Raw genomic sequence first — 18,667 nt, forward strand, 5'->3', positions numbered from 1 at the left:
TGTTGTTGTGCATGGTGTGGCAGTGATGTCTTCATCAGGCTGTCAAAAAGGAAGTGCCTGCAGCTGTGGCGGATCCCCCCAGAGCCTGTCACACTCCTTGTTTCCATGGCAGTCCTTCAGGCAGCACCACAGGCAGGCTGTGTGCAAGGACCCATACAACCTGTTTTTTCAGCAGCCGCTCCTCTGATGTTCAGCCCCGGAGCGGGCGTCAAACTACCAAGTGCAGAGAGAGAGAACACTGCACCCTTTCTCTCTGTTGCAGTTCTGCGCTGCTTTACAAGGAGATGCGTAGCAAAAAAAAAAAAAAAAACCCTCCTCATTTGAATAAGCCACTATTCTCAGCACCTCCTTAGTAATTGTTACATGTGCAATGCCGTTAAGGTTCTCTGACCTCCTCTCTGAGAGACATAATGCGCACAGTAGGACAAAGTAAGAAAAGCACGACTCATGGCTGACTTACATGTGTTAAAGCTCTTATGCACGTGTTATTTGGTCTGCTTGTACCACCTGAGAAGCAGGTCACAGAGATCAGTGGCTGCGCTCCAAGTCCCAACTGGCCTAAATTAAAGGTGCAGAGGTTATGGTCTGCCTCCAGACAGAACCCTGACACCAATAAAGAGCAGACAACACAGCAGAAACACAATCTAAATGACAGAAGTGACTGAGTTTTGCCGATTTATTTGCCTGTATCTACCTGAGCTGGCTGCACGGGGAGCTTTTAAAATGATGCTGTAACCTGCTTTTGCTGTTTGTTCTAGATTGTAACTAACATCACGGCACATTGCTTTAGTCTCTCCCAATGATAGAAGATATAAATCACGGTAACCAGGATTGATGTTGTCTCTGGGAATAGGGGCTGGGAATATGTCTGCGATAACAACAGAGAGAAAAATGGCCGCTAATAGCCGCTGTTTTCAGCAGCTCCAGTTTACTAATAATTCATTTTGTGGCCCAGAGTACACACTGGTGTTAAGACATGGCAAAAGCCATAATTCTTTATAGCATCAAGAATAGAGGATGGCCTTTAAGAGCTAAAATTAAATCATTGGCCTTTAAAAGCATCTCTCTAAGGGGCAAGCTGCATTAATAAATTCAACTGATTCTGCTTTAATATTATTCAGAGTGCATTAAAATGAAGACAACAGCTGGGATCATGCCCAGTCTCGGGAGTATTGCTTGGGCCAATGAGTGCCGGTGAGATGCAAAGCATGTCTGAGCGCAACCCCTCGTTGTGGATGGCGGGGAGGCACAAGGTCTCGGTGTTACAGGTGCAGGCCTGACAGTTGCTGTTCCCGGATCAGAGGTTGTCGGGTACTGACACCGGCCACAGGACAGCTACTGGCTGCCTCAAAAACAATGTCACATGGGAGCAGACACCCGGCCACCCAGCCAATCAGGCCAGCTACTGCCGCAATCATGACAGTACTGCTTATGAGATCTACATGAACCTTCAAGCTGTGCGGAATAGTTATGGGCTCCCTTTGTTATGCGGAAAAATGGGTAAACTGTAGGAGAATAAAGTGTTTAGCTTTCTAACATTCGGTGTTACATCAGCGCTCTATAGTTAGCACGGGCACACGCGTCAGGAAACAATACAAAGAATAATTGAACTGCATATTTCATTCTAATTAACAGTGATATAACGCAATGTGACTCTCAGCCTCCTGAGGAAAGAGCACCATATTTTGTTTGATGAATCTGCTAAAGCCACACCGCTAGTCTCGCCACTAACCCCCGGGGAATCAGGTATCATTAGAGATATGAACAGATCTGCTTTTTGTCTCGCTGAAAGAAGGGGAAAACACATTTCCTTCGCGCTGGCACATGGGTGAATGTGAAAGTGTTCAATATTAATAGCCTTTCATCAAGGACACAATTAGGACACCTCTATTTGACACATTCTATAGGTTCTGAATGAATATGGATATACGGTCCCAGGGAAGGAGCCACTGGCTGAATAACAAAGTGAAATCTCCTGCAAACCCAGCGGAATGAAGAATGCACAACATGACAATCGGGGGGAGCTGATGTATTTTGATCCAGTGTGAATTTAAAAGAAGCAGTAGACTGTAAGTGTATTATTATTAGCCTGATTTATAATTCACGGCCAAGGGCAAGTTGTATATTTATCCAAATTAGCATACATGCTGCTATACAAACACACAAATGCAGCACATATTAAAGAGGCCACACTACTTTCATCATCTACACTTGAAGTATAACTCCGTAGACACTACTTGCGTGTTCCAGTGTTTCTCTTCCTTTCAAGAGAATTAAAACACAGATTAAACCTTAACACTGGTCACGGATCAGTCAGGGAGTTCACGCAGAGCCGATTTGATTAGCGAGTGCAGTTCAGGATATGTAATTTTCTCCACCAGAGGCATGTGGTGCTGCTGACTGCAAAGCTAAGGTGTGAAGAGGGCTGTGGTGAAGTGAGGAGACTAATCACATGTGTATCACCCCTGAGCACCGTCTCCTCCAAGCTCTGCCACGTTATGACACCGGAGAGTCATGTAGCACGCGAGCACGGTTAGGCCCATTAACCAGAGCGGCTAATTATCGGCTCCTACAAGGTCTTGAAGCTCTCAGGCATTGCATGCTCTCATTTCTGATTAAAAACATAAATGCATGCGGAAAAAAAGAGGATCAATTACGGCGAGGCAGAACAGATAACAGCCCCGTACCACAGTAATTAGGCTGGGTGTTTCATCGGAACCGCTTGCTCTGTGATGAAGGTTTAAAGAGTCCAGTGGCAGAAACACCACAACTGTGTTTGTTTTATTTATGATGCTGCAGTGTCACCCACCGGGGCCCAATTAGCCTGCGACTGATGCCTCGGAAAGCGTCTCTCCGCTCCTCTTTGACAGGAAATGAAAGCTCCACTTGCTTATGTCCTTCTCGTGACCTGCGGGGCTGCAACCTGTTAAGGGCAGACCGGCCAACAGCGATGACTTGAACACGCCACCACAAGCTCCTTCCAGCATCCAGGCCAGTATATTTCATACCATTTAACTGTGTCAACGGAGGACGTCGTGGGGATAATGTGCCAGTTTTGGAAGTATTTAGGCGACAGATTCATTTCCACACCGCCTAATTCTCCCGGCTGATTTGATGGTGATGGTGATGGTGATGCTGTGTAATGTATGTAACAGCCTTTCTCAGCGTTCCTTACCCCACATGAGGGAGCACCACCGTGAGGAATGAGCCTGATTGCAGTGTTGGCTTGAGCTCGTGCACCAGCTTCAAACCGTTTGTCAAAGTAATTTTCTTAATTAACCATGATGTGCTCTGATTAAAATAGTATTGACCAATTTACTTCATATTAGCCGGCACGGGTTTAAAATTGGCTTCCGTGGACATAACGCATATGTTTCACGCCAAGAGAAATAAAGCAGCGAATGATCTAGTCGAGCTTCGGTATGGTATTACACTCGTAGATTTGTTAAAGGACATGCTCATTTTAGTGAGCAGATTTAACAACGACCATTCTTAAAACTACTGTAATAACAGTCCTTCACACCTTCCTCTTTTCTCCATTAGAGCCACACAGTGCTTCATGTAATCCTTGATTTACCACACTCACACAGGCGTTACAAACGCAGACAGACATAGTTTATTAGTTTCAATAGGCAAATGAAAAAGAATGTCTATGGTCCTTTAAGCAAGCAGCAAGAGACCAATTAGCAAGTATCTCTATTCAATTTCTCCATATCTCTACTTAGTGAGTGTGAGGGAGAGAGAGGTCTGCGGGGGGAGGAGTTTTGAGCGGCACAGACAGGAAGAGAGAAAACAAAGCCATCATCTCCCAGTGCTTGCCCTCCTCTCCCCTCTCCTCTGCAGCTCCAATTACTGGCTTCTCTCCCTGCCATCAGTATGCAGCAGGGCCGCTCCTCTCCTCCACTCGCCCCAGGCCATTGAATACGTTACCTCCGCTATGGGGCTCGGGGCTCAGGGGCACTGCGCCCCCTAACCCCCTGGATAATTTGGGATTCCTGCTCCTGCCTTGGAGAGCTGAAAACAAATAAAGCAGCCGGATAAATAAAGAAATAAGCTTGCCTCACAAATATCCAGAGATCTACTGATTTATTGATTTGTTCATTCCTCTACTTATTATTTGTAAATCATTACTGATCCGCAGCCACCCACACCTCTATCCCTAAACCTACGCGAGAGGATGAGAAAAGCGCTTCGCTCAGGCCGAAGTTTTTGAGTGGCTGAAGCAGACGAGATTTAGTTTTTAAAAGTTCTTAAGAACGACAGAAAGAAATATGAATATCCGTTGAGTCTCTATATTGTCGTGCAGACATCCAAATGTGATCCAAATCAAATTCTATGGATGCATTTTGTTTGGAAAGTTCCCTTTATTCATATTTGTAAATTAGGCAAACATTTCTCTAACCTCCTAACATTTAAATGTTGATTTCCCGTCTCCGCAGACACCACTTTGTTTCTCACAGGAAGAAAACAACAATCTCCAACCTCTTTTAACTCGAAACATCCTGCACGAACACAACCCCCTTTTTTTTTTTTTAGTTTTTAAGCGAAAACCCACTGTCAGGTGAGAGTAACACATTTTCATTCTTTTGCGCCCCAAAATCTACACAATGCACTCGAGGCAAGTCTAGAAAGCCGTTCAAACTAGACTGCCTTTGGCTTAGATTTTCTTTTCCATCTCCCCGTCTTTGTCCAAGGTTTTAAGGTTTAAGATAGCTCACAGCTACAGACCATACAATTCTTATTAAAGCACTTCAGGTTTCAGGTGCGATAGAGAAAGGTGTGTTTTAACATCCCTTTTCGAAAAGCAGAGCAGAATTTTTTTGCGGAGAACTTGTCAAACGATAAAAGCCCCATAATCTATCCCCCTACATCACTACTTGTATCGGTATCACAATGCTTAAGTAGAGCTGAATGTAGGGAAAATGCATGCAATCACGAGGTGGAATGAATAACAAAGCGGTGCTCCAGTGCGGATCTAAAAATTGTGAAAGAGTATCAGTGTCTGTCTAGAGCCTTTTATGTTGACAAACACCTACACTGTAGTTCTCATGCAGTGGTCTGTGTCCACAGCTGCTCTTCCCACTCGCCTGCGAGCAGATGCACGCTTCGCTCTTTTGGGGTAGAGCCTCATGACTGACTGAATTGTTTTCCGAGATAGGAGATAACAGCGAGATGCAAAGAAATGGGGTGGAAATGGTGGCGTGAAAAAGGAGATCTTCCACTTCACTGTACCGCTCGAGGAGGGGAAACTGAGAGCGAAACCCCAACGTGGGCCGTCCAAGTCAGACGGCGCTCACATCGCACCCAAAGTGCTCCATTCTCCTCGTAGTGACGTTAATGCCTGTTTGATATGCCTCTGTTTTATCCAAAAACAGTTGGTGTAAATGATTACTAGATTACCTAATGTAGCGCTGAATCGATTCTCAAACGTGTCCGTCCACGCTATGCAGAGCAGGCGGGCTGGGGAGCAGAGAGAGACAGTGAGCATGATAGAGCCATGGGGGAAATTGTGAGACTGTTAAGGAGACACTGTTGTTACTCTTGGCTTCTCACAGGATTTTGTCAGCGGCTGTATCTCCATTTTAATAGTTGGCAGCAACTGTTCGGGCCGATGTTAAATCTGCTTATACTATACTGCGATATTGTCAAATAATGTGTCCGCAATTTAAAAATGATGTAATGTAAGTTGAGGTAATCCATCTAGAATTATTAAGAGGCCCCCAGTTTTCGTCTTTCTTCCATCACAGGGCAACTTCAATGCTCCGTATGCAAGCGAATTCCACTTTTGAAACAAACCACATACAAGGTGGAATTTGACAAGCTCATAAAGTATCATCTGCTTAAATGCCTTATGACATTGTAAGATTAATGACGGTCCATTCAGTGCTAAGCAGCAGAGGTAGAGGAGGCACCTGCTCCTCAAAGGCCAGCTCTAATCATTCTCATCTGGACTCCCCGCTGACACACTAACCTGCTGTTCCTAAGGAAAGGAGATCTGCCTCCCAGATCCTCAAACACTTTTCTGGGCCCGCCGTATTACTTTCCTAATTCAGCCCAGATGTGACGTTCTCACTCTGCCATCCTGTTTTTTTTTTTTCCTTCCTTATTCCCGATCTGCTTCATCTCATTCCCACCTGCTAGCTGACCCAAGGGGGACCCAAGGCCCAGATTCTCATTTGGTTGGCCTCTCTCAAAGTAAAGTCCTGCTCTTTGAATTGCAGCAATCTTTTTTTTTGCCTCAGCCTGGAGGGTCTGTAGTGAAGTCTGCACACTGTAGAGAGTACTGGAATCCTCCTCCTGTCACATCCTCACACGCCTTTTGTTGTCTTAATAAGAATAGCCTTGTTCTTTGTGGAGTGGTCAGACCTCCATGAGGAGGGCTGACAACTGGTGATACCTACAGTACATACCTACGGACTCAGTGGTGGAATGTGAATATGTTTACTCAAGCAGTGTAGTTACTGTAAAGGTGTTTTTCCATTGTACGGTTGCCAGTTTGTTCTACTAGCTAATGTTGCTAAGGCTAGCTATTAAACATCATCATTGCTAACACTAGCCAGCTAACGTTCAATATTAGGAAATTTGGAGGGGCGTGGCTTCAACACTGGCTTCGTTGCTGAAGCTGGGCTCACACGTGATCTCGTGGGGAAGCAGACGTAAACAAAGCGGAGATTAGCGTGGTGAAACAACCTGCTGTAGTAACGCCTCGCTGTGAGAAAAAAAGACAAAAGCAGAAGGTTTCAACGAGTCTGGACGAGTGTGGACAGGTTTTCTATTCTTCGGCAAGAACTGGAGGTGAGATTTCAAGTTCTTTCAACAGTAGCATGCTAGCCAATGTTAGCCCCAAGACCTAGTTTTGTTGGTCTTGAGGCTTGATGGTCTTGGTGTTTATTGTAAATATGTTTAATCTGTGTTCAATGTTTTGAATGAGCACTGCACAAGTTAAGAATAATTATGACTATGCAGAAATAGCCAATCTTCTGGCTCATGGTCTTGTATTAAGTAGGTTATATAGAGGTATCAGTATTAGGTTGAGACTAATTCATTACCAGTTAAACGTTCCTTGAAGCAGCTTTAAGTAAAAGATCTGAGTCCAGTCCGTGAGGCTTCATGCCTGCCGTAAAAATACAGCTAAACAACTCTAATCAATGCGTTTGGACCATTTTATGATTGGTCTTCATCTGCTCATCTTAAAAAACAATTGCTTTTGTATATTTTACACTGAAAACAGGTGTTTTCCCCTTTCAATGAAAATAATTATTAAAGCAATGTCTTTGCTGGATGATGAACACCATCGGTTAGCACTGACCGCCTGAAAGATCTCTACTTTAATTGGATTGCTTGGCTTCCCCAAGCTGATGGACATGCTTGTCTCTCAGGACCACTGAGCGTCTGTCTCCACTGGATGGGCCCCAGTAAATAATCTCTCTCCCCTAAACGCTTACCGTTAATTGTGTTTTTTTTTTTTTTTCCCCTCCTCTTGTTGAGATGTGGTGCGGGGATTGGGGAGGGGGATAATTAAGACAATGCCTTTGCGCTTCACTTTGGAGCGAGGGATCCCACTTGGGCTGAGGCAGGTGCCTCTTACTGGAAGAGACTTACTGACAAGGCCTGCCAATCAAGCCCCGTAGAGCTCTCCATTTCTCCAGCTCTTAGGTGCTCTATTCCCTTTAGTCCGTTTATTCCAAACACAGTTTTTAAAATGCTCGGGATTAAGCAGGTTGCAAACAGGCCCAGTCTGTCGGAGGGAATCAGCATTCCCAAGCCTACGTGCACGTCGTCTGTCTCAGATTGACTACAGCTGCACTCGTGGTGGAAGGTTTTATCCTCCAATTGATTAGAGTGCCCGTACTTTAGAAGTGGATTTGTTACATGGAAATAAAAACAGTGCAACAAAGTTTTGACAAAAAGCTACTGGGAATATTGATGTCACATGGCAGTACAATGTCTTTCATTTCTTTTATGCGCTAAGACTACAAAGGTTGTTAACTGGGAAGCGCCAAATAAACTCCGTGGTTGTACTCATCTAAAGCCAAACACCATTCTCATATTTTTCTCTGTGTTTCGTAGTTCCTGCTGAGCATTTGCTTGGAGTATAATCCAACTATACAAAGATAGTTTGAGGAACACAGAAGGAGACTCCTTTTTAGTTATTCTTATACCTGACCTGGAGGGCATTGTCAAACTGTGCAGAACCATGCGGACATAGCATAAAATATAATAACATAATCAAGGCAAAAACATAATGGTTGTGAGAGAAAAAAAACGCTGTATCTCTTTAAACTTGCTCCTCATCTAGTAGACAGGCTGGAGAGAGGTGCCAGCAGCTATTCACAACGAAGCGAGAAAGCAGGTCATGGAGTCACGGCCACTAAGAGCTGCTGTGCTATAGAGTGCCACTGACAGGCTCGTCCAAGGCCAGGGCCTCATCTGGCTGCAACGCCAAAATGTAGGCGCTGAATATGGTCTTCTGTTGAGACATAGAAAAGATATCCTTGCACAAAATAAACAGAATATCCATGTCTGTCCAGAACATTTTGCAGACTCTTATAAAACATACATGTTTCCAAACAGATAGAAAAAGAAGTGAATTAAAGTTCAAAATCAGAAAAAAAGCATGTTTTTGTTTAATTCTCATGTAACATTTTTTTTTTTTTTTTACATTTTTGAAGAATGGGCATCCATTCGCTTTGTGCTAAATGTGATATGGGAGTTAAGTGAATGGGAGAGTGGGTCTGAATTCCCCAGCAACCATAGCCACTCGTCACACGCAGACAGGAAATGGACAGCCACTTTGGGGAAATTCAATTCAGTTGTCGTCCACTGTGGAAAAAGATTGAATCATGTAGACATTTGAGGTGATTTAATGGTGTTAACATAGGCACAGTGGAGCTCCATGACTTAAGCTGCACAGGCTTTGGATTATTGAGTTCAGTGTAAAATCAGTCACTTCTCCAGAGTCCATTTGACTGGGAGAAATGGATGGACATTAGCAGGAATTCTGAAAGTGATCCATTTTTTGGTAGATAAACTAGTGATGGGTTTCGCCTCAGCCGCTGTTTTAACAATCGCTTGAAATTCACTGGATCTCACTTCTGCTTTGTCTTTTTTCAGACGCATTTGGGTAACGTCAGATTCGGACATTTTTTAAGTTATCGCGCAAGTTGTGGGCCAAAAGGTCTGATGCATAATTGAGTCCGACCAATGTATATCAGAACTTTTATTCATTTGAAACTGAATACGGAAAATATACCATAAATGGACACTGGCCACATGGCATAAAAAATAATGTAAGTCATGATACTCATGATATAAAATTATTACTGACTATGCTTTTCTACACAGCAACATGGACCAAAAACCGTCAATGATGTCATCCAGGACTTTGATGTTCTTTATGGACATAATGCAAATTCAGTTTTCCCCTGCCAACCTTTCTCCATTAACTGTTGTTATGTATCTTTGCCAGATAAAATATGGCCGAAGGTTCCTTGGCTTTATGCGCGGATGATAAATTCTCCTTTGATCAGTGCAGCAATTCTCCTGCCACTCTCATAATATCTGAATAAATACTTTGCAGACAGTAGCTCGAGTCCAAGGATAGAAATATATATTCGCTTTGGTCCTGCTGGCCAAAGTCAAGTCTTTCAAAGACATTAAACGTTTGTCGGTTGGTTTTCAACACTTTGGTTATGTAGTGTGTAGGGAAGAGCTAGCCTCTCGGGGCTGCGTCCCATCCACAATTGTTCATTTGTTCGCTTTTCATCAAACTAGAGTGGCAATTGTCAAAATCAGATAACAGAATCAGACATTTGTCAGTTTACTCTGTTAATTAGTCCTTGTTGTAACACCACAGGGCTGCATTTATGTATTTGTCAATATATACAGTATGTAACGCATGATGTTGGGCTAGTAAACATTAGTTTTGGTGCCATTACATGTCTTTTACCATTTACATCATCAAGAAAAGTCGATTTTATTTATATAGCCCAGAATCATAAAAACAAAGGGAAACAACGGCTTTACATTCTATCCAGTTTATGTCATCTTCTTTCCTTAAACGCTTGACTATCATCAGGAAAAACTCACTTAAAGGTGCACTACGTAGTTTTTTGGGAAGACATTTTTTTTCATTGATTTTTATGCTCAAACAAGCTGAAAACTGAATATACATACTGACCTTAAGTACAACACAGTTTCATACTGTTTTACTTTGTTTATATTTGGCGGACCCTGCCACCTTTCTAGCTTCAAACAGTGCTCTGGGGACTTTATTTTCCTCTGAGGATGGCTTATTCATTCAGTTATGGAAATAGTAAATGTTTCTGAGTTTGTATTATTACCTCATTAATATTGTAAATGTTGTTAAAATTCTTAGATTCTGAATTTCTTTTCAAAAACAACACAGTGCACCTTAATGGTGACAAAAACAAGGAAATATACTGGTGTTAATAAACTTCAGAAGACAGTGTATAGGATCCAATTTACCTATTCAACAAAAAGTAAACAATTCCAGACCAGTCTATGATCATCCATTTTATCATCACAGCATGGTTCAAAATCATTTTCTGTAAATTGATTCAGTGTCAACTGAAATTTTCTTTCCCAAACAAATGTTTTTTTTTTTGTTATTTAAGATTTTAAATATAAGAATTTAGTCAGTTAAAGACGTCTCTTGCATTCAAATGATGTCTCAAAGCGTTTTCAAAAGATAAAGAGAATTATACTGCTGGATGCACAACAACATGAACTACACACACTTTATATACTGTATCCATATAATGTCATTAAGACTCCCACAGATTTTTTCCAAAGGACAAACTGTCTGTTGCTGCATGCAAGTGGCCAGCAGGCTTGACCTTGAGATTCACATTACACACTCACAATAAATAAATATTATTAAAAGTGGAACGAAGTAATTCTCTCCTTTCTCTGCTCGTCAGTCTTAAAGTTTTGTCTCGTGTCGAACATGGTCAGTTTTTTGTCCTCCTCACCGGCAGAGATACGAACAGCGTCCGTTCCTAAAGACTTCCTCATCAGCTGCAGGGAGCGTGGGAGTGCTCGTATCTGGAAACAAGCTTTAGCTGACTTTTTTCAGACTACAACAACATCCTCCTCCCTGCGCTCCATGCACATGTCCTCTCACTCCGTGCATTATAACCCTGATGAGCTGACCACATCCTTGGAACACTTCACAAGATAAATAATTGAACTCTCAATAGCCCTTGATGGACAAAAATTGCTCCTCCAGCTGCCACTTCTTCTTTTGCTTTGTTCTCAAGAGCAACAACAACAAATGGGCCTTTGCAGAATCCCACACTAAGAAAACACATTTCACAATGATAACACATAAGAGCTGGGGTTACATTACTCTCCTGCTCAGATGATTTGTGCCATTAGAGGTAGCCTATGTGTTGTACAAATAGTAATAAAGAAGCCTTCAAAAGAGATATGTGATCTTAAAAGAGTGTTTTATCCCGGCACATGACTGATGTCACTATCATCAGTTATCTGTTACCAGCTAACTTGTCTTTTCAGCAATCAAGAGAGGAGGCAGACAAAGGTTTCACAGCTCGACATGAGGACTTTGAACAATAGGTGGCAGTGTGCTACCACACAAGGCGGCTACAGTGGCTGCAAGTTGTCTGAATCCAGTCTTGGCAGAGGAAGGCTTGAGGCTGTTCTGCGGATTTAATTAGACAGAAACAGATACTCACATGTTCATTTCTCAGCTGCCTCCCATCCATTTCTTTACAGTCTGTTGGGGAAAAAACGCTTTATGGTCCAATTGTAACTTTAACTGTGAGCACAGAAAGAAACCACACATTCATAGTGAAAAGCCAAGTGTTAAGACCTTGTTTCACACCTCCTAGAGGCAACCATTACAGCAGGTAGAGCTGTCAGAATCACAGGCCAACTGTTAAAATACACAAAAGAGAGGGCAGAGACTTTTTTTTCATGGACAAAGAAAGTTTGTTTTTAAAAAGTCTAGAGGTATACTCCTGGTGGAAGACCACACCCATGCTACTCAGACAAAGACCTATAGAAACCTTTGTATTTACAGAAATAATCATAATTATTATATTTAAAGTGATTTTAACACCCTTGTTCTTCCCCTTTCTTCTTCGACGAGCTTGTTCCATTTAGTATGAGCATTTAAACTGCTACGTTTTTTATGTATTCATTTTATCAAATGGCTTAGAATTTTATTGACGTTTTACCTCATACATTATATTGTTATCATGATATAAAAATATATATAAAATCTTAGATTTTGGTTATTGTTATATCGCAATATGGCACAAGTGTTGTTTCTTCCTTGTTTTAAAGGTGCACTATAGTCTCGGGGACAAAAATATAACTCAGACAGTTAATATTTCCAATATTATTAAGGTAATAATACAAACTCAGATATAATTATTTCATATATTTCCATCTAAACAAGCTGTTCTCAAAGGGAATAAGCTCCCCAGGACACTGTGTGATGCTAGAAATGAAGTTACTTAGAGGGGTCCTGCTAACACAAACAGGAAACGGTAAAACAGACTGAAATTGATTTGAATTTCTTTTGTTTACTCAGTTTATTCAGTTATGAAAATCAATAAGTGAGGTTTTTTTCTCTTTCTTCCTTAAAAACTGCATAGTGCACCTTTAAAAGCTGCATTATAGTAACGTGATATCATTTTCTGAACTTACCACACTGTTCTGTCTTTTCTAATACTTAGTCATTATATTCACTTTACTGGTGATTATCAAAAATGTCATTGTGTTAATATTTTGTGAAAGTACCACTAGTCATCCCTACAATACTCAATACTGTCGCCCAGTCCTATTTTAACCTGTATGTATAATGCACATTACTCATGTGAGGTCTTCACTCATGTGAATCAAAGCTTTTATTCCATGTTGCAGTGGGGTATGCTAACATCATGTATGCTAACATACATGACGAATGCCAGCAGTGGAACAAAGCATGGAAAAAAAAAAAAAGAGGGGGTATAATTGAATCAGAGGGAAAATGTGGCGGTGTTAGTGACAGTGGGGGGACAAGGAGCTGGAAGAACAATATTTAGACCAATGGTAGTCGAGAAAGAGTCTTGGCCTACCACTAACCTTCACATCCATATTAAAAGCAAGGTGTCAGTGCATGCAAATTAGAAGTAGCCGGGTAAAGCACTGTTAATGAACCCAGCCATTGAACTCCGTGGAGCAGGCTCGTCGTAAGATAGGTGCGCCATAAATAGTCCATTTGGCCGAGAGCCAGAGGGAGAGGCTAAGGCAGAGTTACCAGCAGTAGGATAGGGCCCTTTATTGTGTTATGACAGACAGAGGGGACGATCAGACAGGATAGAGATATGGGCTTTCCTTTCCAGATTAATTAAAGAAAGGATCAATTAACAGTGATGAAAACCATGGCGGCATACTGACTAGCTGATAGGCCAATCAAGCCTTGAAATGCAGAGTAGTTGGCATGTTTTATCTCTCCAAACTTAATTGCAATTTTCCAGAGGGAATGACGTGATCAAAATGGCGGGGTGAAATTAGCTGCACATGAATAAAGTATTTATTTGATGCATTTGTTCTGTGATTTCAGGACCAAGTCTGAATTGTATTTATATACGGGGGGACTTTTTTCTTTTTTTGCCGGGCATGCAGAAGTTCCTAATTTCACAATTTATTCTTCCCCCGCTCACCTTTATCATGGTAATTGTGAACACGGTTCCACTCCTCAACATTAGCTTTTGCTGAGTAGCAAAATGCCTTGGCTGAGGACAATTTGTCCCACACTGCCCAATCATGCCAGATGCATGCGGTTGTACAATATGGAGTATTCATGAATTCATTTGCATATTAGGACATGAATTTCATAGCCCCTCACCGCTGCTGCTTTACGGCAGATTCGAGGCAATAATGACCTTACAACAGATGAAAAGAACAAAGATTTGACGGCTCACTTGTGGGGGTGAAATGAATGCAGGGTGTGCGGAGAATTAAAGGAGGGAAAGACCTGCATACAGGAACGTGATGAGGAAGTTTACTAGACGAGCACGAGCTACGAAGTGTTGTAACAATGACCTTTAGCCCAAGAAAACAGAGGTTATATGTAAGGGGTTTGGTGTCCCCACCCCTCTCTAAGAGGCTCACATTTGGGCAACATTTAAAAGAGATCCCAATAAGCATAAAATCCTTCATGAAGAAGCTCCATTGTCCTGTTAAAAGTTGTAAAATAAGGCAACAAATTCAAGTTGCACTGGTGGTCTTTAGGATGTTGCCATTTGCTTGTTTTTAATAATTTATCCAGTTATTATAACAATATTAGCTAAGATTAAACACACACACACTGCTCATTACCTTGGGAACACAGCCCACCAAAAGCTCATTTCCTGTTGAGGAAGACTGCCTAACCCCGATTGACCCTCAGATATTCCCATTACCATGGGCCAATGTTTAAGGGAAAGCTTATTGAGCTACCTCAGCTGGAACACCCACCACTGATTTATGAGACTACTCTGCTTTTAATGATTATCTGTTTATTTTTTTCCCTCTCACAAATCATATCAGAAACAAGGAAACAGGAAATATTATTCAAATGTGCCAAATAGAAAAGAAAAAAAAGGAATCAAAGGACTCATCGGAGTCTTCTGCTTGTTGAGAAAAAAAATCTGAAGCATAAAAATAAAATGTAAGAGAACGAGAGCTCCCTAGAGAGGGGGATATTTAAAAAAAAAGTTTATTTTGAAGTTAATTTCTTGTTTGGTTTAATTTCTATTTTGAATGAGTGTTTTTTTATGTGCAATAAGTCAGTTAAAAAAGCTTGTCTCTATATACAGCCTATGACTAATTAATCGAATCCCTGTCAGTCTTTAAACAGCATCCCGGTGGGATGAATTCAGTCCACCTACATTCCTCTGACACCTTCCATTACAAGAACAAGGTCTAAACTGTGGACGCCGCAACCTCTGCTTTTCCGGCGGTGTGTGACCATTATGCACAACAAGAATCCTGAGATCTATCCATGTCGGTAATACTGCTGGATGGACGAGAAGCTTAAGTGAGTCTGTCATGGCAATTATGGTGGATAGTTGAGGACTATCAGGTCCTCAGCTCGCTCACTGTCGGTCTGATCTATCCTGAGCATAAAGAGTCTCCTGTGAGCTTGGGGGGAAATTGAAAAGATGCACTTACCTACCTAATGGCAATAGCTGAGGCAAATCACATGCATTTTATGGCAAGGAATAACTGTATTTGAGGTATCAGTGTGTGTGCCCTGTGGCCATGTTCGACTGCTATGTTTGATTATCCATCAGGCTGTGTCAGAATATGAATGCTACTGTACCCAGCTGCCTGGTTAAGGCAAATGCAATGTCACAGATTTGTCATTCATTTTATAATTTGCTGACTGACAATCCAGTCAGTGTTTGACAGGAAGACTGTCTGACAGCAGCAGCTCCCAGCACCCACGTGAAGCAGGTTTGCCTGTTTTTTTTTTCTCCCTTCCTTTCTGCACACGTCTGGTGACAGCTTTCAGAGCTGTAAAATGCCCTCTAAACAGTAAACATTGGAAATTAACTTAGCAGGAGAGGGATTGACGGAGTCTGCATTCTGGTTTTAAATGATCAAAAAATGTCTGCTTCCATGCCATTGCTGCATGTAGTTAAGAGATGTTTTTTAATCCACAGTGATGGTATTGTAGCACATTATCTCAAGTATATAAGTTACTTAAATGAGACAGCGGGACTGTGTGAAACCAGAGTAAGGCAGTAAATGTAATGTGTTTGTGCATGGACATCAATGGTGAGACAGAGCCGTTTTACAGTCATTTATCTGAAAATGGCAACATAATGTAATAACATTTGGGAAGCAACTGTTTTGATTGGGATGGGATAGTCTGCCGAGCTGAAGTTACATGCTGAAAACACTATATTAGCGTCCATCATTTGAGGTAACTAACAGGGTTTCAGTTTCAGGGTTTTTGGGAAATCAAATTAGTCTGCCAGACATCCAATTTGCGTTTTGGTTTAGTCAAATGTAGCCGCCGCGTAATATGCTGGAGGCCACGAGACGAGAGGAAAGTGGCTCATTTGAGTTGCATAACACACAACTGTGCTTCTCTTGATGCGAAATGGAAACTTTTATTTCTGCTAAGCAAGGAAATGACCTACACTTGATGCACTGAAGACCTTGTAATCAAGAGGTTCACATACACACACAGGGAGCCGCTCAGCAAATCCAATGTGAATAATACATTTCCATTAAAAAGGCTCATTAAAATAATTGTTGGTCAATAAACTAGCGAGAGGAGAAGTTAGCCTGCGAACGGTCGGCGGGGATTGTCAAGCTTCTGTGGTGAGCACATAGTTCCTCCACAGCTAAATCATATCAGATGGACTATTGACAGCATCCTGTCAATAGCTGAGCCCTTGGAGGGTTAGCTATTTGCACATTGACTGATTGACTGTTTCTTAATAGACACATAATTGGTGACAAAGACCTTCCAATGAAGTGTCATTTGCCAGAGCATTTGTGATAATTCACAGCCTGTCCCATTTTCTGTTGGACACAGTCCCAAAGTAGGGGCTGTGATGAGAAGCATGAACCACTAGACAGTGTCACACTGACGGGAGAACATGTACAGTATTTGTAGCGTGGAGAAATAGCTCAGCGGTAATCACAACGAATACGAGACAAACAAAGCTGGTATGGAATCTATAGATGGAAACATGGAGGAGACAATATGCAGCATCTTAAACTTTGACCTGATATAACATTATTCATTGGCAGTAATATTACAAGCTATTTCCTCTCATTCCACACTGTGGACAGTGTTGATGGATAGTAATTTTCACATGGCACTTTTGTTTACCTTATTTATCTTCTCCCCTGTCTGACACAACCATCATTGGCTTCATCAGGGAGACAAAGCATTTACAGCCGGGCTGCTGTGATTGCAACGTAGTGCAGGCATTTTAAGAGGAAGATGAAGAAACAGAGAGAGAGAGGAAAAAAAAAGAAAAAAAAAAAAGGAAAAAACGCCCCCGTGATCCTGCAGCATTTCATGAAGGCACTGCTTTTCAAACCAGCTGCTTGGAGGATTTTTAACATCTATTAATGCAGAATTACTCCAATTACAAGCCTTCTTTGCACCAAGGCCCCCTTCCGCTGCCTGCGTTAGATAGTGCACACCTCTGGGAGCCAATCACAGCCTTCACAGCCACTGGCAGCAGATGTAAGCAATTTACTTCTGATTTCTTCATATTCAGTGTGAGACAAGCTCCTGGTGACCCACGACCCCGGAGCCTGCAGGATTCTAACCCTATCAAATTAAAGCTCTCTGCTCACTTATTCCCTAGCGCTCCTCTGGTGCTAAGCAGCCATCTCGCTGCATAGCAACGCCGGTCGGGCGTGCTCGCTCATACGCCCTGCCTCATCAGCTGCTATTAGGGAAAATATACAGTGCTCTAATTGGATGAGATTCAGCTAAGGAAGTGCAGTTAAAGGTCATTTTCCACCGTGTGCCTCCTGCTCTTCAGAATAATTTCTGTGTCCTCCGTCTTTGGGAGCTGTTAAACAATAGGGCCAAAGTTACAATCCTTTCTCTCCTTCCTGACAGAGTGCCACAGGCCGTGATGAGCAGTGAGTCCTATGAATCATGTAAACAACATGGCCAGGCCCTGACTGATGTGCTCTGTGTCAACTGCACATCTCCTCCACTGTCTTTCCTCAAAGTGTCCCCGCGCCTATGTCGCAACCTTGTAGTTAGCCAATTTTATAAATTTGCAAAAGGTTAGAGAAGACCAGCTACTATTCTAATTAGTAGCCATTTTGCTGTATTTTCTCTTCATGGTGTCAGTTTTAGCGGCGGTTTTACCTTGTATTTTCTCTATCAGTGGATGTAGGAATGGCAAAGAGATGAACAAACATTTACAGTGTGTTTTCACAGGGCTAATTGGATGCTTTGCGATGGTCAATTATAGCAACAGATCATGATTAGCATAGATGTTTTGAGCCTATAGAAGGTATCCAGCTGTAGAACAGAAACAAAGAACTATAACCGCAAGTGCACAATCATTTAGGATCATCAGTTATTAAAAATATGCAACATTGTGTGTAAAAAGGTCTTTTTGAGACTTTAAAGGAGCAATATATAAGAATTGGCCACTTGTCATTCATACTCAAAACAAATAGGAGGCAGTATATCACTAGAGTAACCGCTAACTGATGTTAACTGGTTAGCACAGTTAGCCGTGCAGTTAGCGGTCCAGACCTGGAGCTTGAAGCAGCGAGGGAGTGTTGGTGTTTATACCACTAGCACAGGAGCTTTGGACCTGGACAGGCTGGGGCTAGCTGGTTAGCATGCTGACTTCAGTATATATCCCTGCAACACAGTACATAATGTCAAAACTGTTATTTCTTCTCATTCTGGTGATAATTTCAGTTAATTTTTAAATGTTTTCAATGAAAATTCCTACATATTATGTAAATTATTAGCATTAGCATGGTATAAGCATTCTTGATTTAAGTCTTTTTAAGCTTTTTAAGTGCTATGTTGGAGACCGAAGTCAAATAAAGATCCCCTCCACGCATACATAAGTAAAAATCCATTTCAGTGAGCACAGAGAAAAATTTCAACTTTCAGCAATTCGTGTGAAAACAGTCTTCTGGCATC

Source organism: Pagrus pagrus (genome assembly GCF_965226575.1).
Source record: "Pagrus pagrus genome assembly, chromosome: 10".
Classification (NCBI taxonomy): Eukaryota; Metazoa; Chordata; class Actinopteri; order Spariformes; family Sparidae; genus Pagrus; species Pagrus pagrus.